Here is a 2492-nt window from a genome sequence, read left to right as displayed (position 1 = left end):
GCACATGTCCCTTTTTTTGGGCTATGCCATGGACTGAGGCCCGGCCACCAGACGCTCACCCTTAGGCACCCTCCCCGGGCCTGGCTCCAGGACAGGGCCCTGCTATCCCAGGCAGTGTGAACTGTGGCCAATTTACCACGGGAGACCCTACCAGAGGACAAAAAGCCCCCAACAACAAAGCTCCTGGGATCCCTGGAACACACAAACCCCTCCACCACAATAAGGTAGCAATTGATGGTGTAAAAGCAAAGCTCTCAATTTACCAGTCGAGCTACATCCCTACCCTTAGAGCTTTGGGTACTGACCGAAAGAAAAAAGATCGCCCATACAAGCGGTGGAAATGAGTTTTCTCCGAAGGGTGAGGAGTTCGGCCATCCGGGAGGGGCTCAGAGTAGAGCCGCTGTTCCTCCACATCGAAAGGAGCTAGTTGAGGTCATTTGGGCATCTGACAAGGATGCCTCCTGGGTGAGGTGTTCCAGGTATGTCCCACCAGGAGGAGGCCCGGAGGCAGACCCAGGACACGTGGAGAGATTATATCTCTCGGCTGGCCTGGGAACACTTTGGTTTCCCCGCGATCAGGCCCCAGATAAGCGAAAGAAAATGGATGGATGTTTATATATTTAATTTATTCCTATTTAATTTAATTATTGGCCCTCTATCTTTTCTTATTGTGGCATTGAGTTAATGCACACCTGAATGCTCCAGATCAGCAAACTGCCAAAATTTTGCTCACGCTTGATGATGATCAGTCAATCAAGCACTGCTCATTTGACTAGCAGCAAATAGATGCTACTTATTCTGTTATCCCTATAAAAGCAGTGACGATGTACTTATTTTTTCCACACAATGTATCTTCATTTCGGTGTAGTTTTTGTTAAATAAATAAATGTATATTATTTATCTAATTGTAAATGAACAGTCGCATGCCGCCCCCCGTAGCATGAAGCGGTGGCTCAGTCATTTTCTGTCATTTATTTCTTATCTGATTTCTGGCAAAAATCAAGTAGGTTGTTTTTCTTAGTTATTGAAACAGCAGCTGAGTCTTTCTTTCTTCTTAACTGAGGCAATGAGGCCTGCAGTTCTTTGGATTTTGTTCTGGGGTCTTTTGTGACCCCTTGGATGAGACATCACTGCAGTCTTAGGGGGTAATTTTGGTCAGCCGGCCACTCCCGGGAAAGTTCACCACCGTTCCATGTTTTTGCTGTTTGTGGATAATGGCTCTCACCATGTTTTGTTGCAGAAATGGATTTATAACCTTTTATTTTTATTTTTATTTATTTTTATTTAACCTTTATTTAACCAGGAATGTCCCGTTGAGATCAAAGACCTCTTTTTCAAGATTATTACTTTGTTTCTCATTTGTTTCTGAATTTCCTCTGATTGCAGCATGATGACTGCCTTTTAAGGCAGGTCCAATTCAAGTTTCTTGATCGAGAACGATATGTACGATATGCAGTTGTCTAAGCATTTCACTGCATATCGTACTGTGTATGACTGTGTACGTGACAAATAAAATTTGAATTTGAACAGGTGTGGCAGTAACCAGGCCTGCGTGTGGCTGGAGAAATTGAAATCAGCTTTCCAAAGATGCGATACGCCACAATTAATTTATGTTGTTTAATGATCTGAAATATTTAAGTGTGACAAACACACAAAAAATTGAGAGAATTCAACGTTGTAAATACACCCTTTTAAGTGCTATTGACGCTCAAGTGCCATGGAGGAAAAGACATCAGTAATGACCTTAAAGAAGTAATAGTTGCTACCAACCTGACTGGGAAGTGATTATAAGGCCATTTTCAAAAAATGCCAATTCCATGATTCTGCAGTGAGGAAGATTATTCACAAGTGGAAAACATTCAGTCATCGAGTTGACCATGAACTCTGCTGTATACCAAAGTATATTAGAGTCAAATGTGAGGCCATCTGCCTGACAGCTAAAGCGTGGTTAACACTGGGCCATGCACCACAACACTGATCCCAAGCACAGCAGCAATCGACAACAATCCCAGACCTCTGGGGCGGGACCTTAAGAGAGCTGTGTATATACAAATGTCCTCAAACCTCACTGACCTCAGCAATTTTGTAAAGAAGAGTGGGTCAAAATTCCTCCACAACAAGGTGAGACACTGATAAAGCCACACAGAAAACAAGTACTTCAATTTTTTGTCAAAGTTTGTTCTACAAGGTCATGAATCATGGGTCGTATGCAGTTTTTCCACACACTCTTTCTGTAGTTTGACTCTTTTTGTTAAATAAAAAATGATAGTGTAACTTGGCGTGTGTTGTTGTTCATGTGAGGTTGTAATTGCTTAATTTAAAACCTGGTTAGAAAGAGATAATTGTTATTATGTCCTGATACATGAAAGCTTGAGTTTTCTTCCTTTTTACTGTGACTGTATATGTAAATTCATCCGATAAGGCACAACATTTTCATTTTTTACTCAAAAGTAGATACTGTGGAGTTTATCTTCATAGAATGGTTTTATTTG

The sequence above is a fragment of the Pundamilia nyererei genome, unplaced genomic scaffold (genome assembly GCF_000239375.1).
Source record: "Pundamilia nyererei isolate P.nyererei 1_Seehausen unplaced genomic scaffold, PunNye1.0 scaffold00120, whole genome shotgun sequence".
Lineage (NCBI taxonomy): Eukaryota > Metazoa > Chordata > Actinopteri > Cichliformes > Cichlidae > Pundamilia > Pundamilia nyererei.
This window is presented reverse-complemented; position numbering follows the sequence as displayed.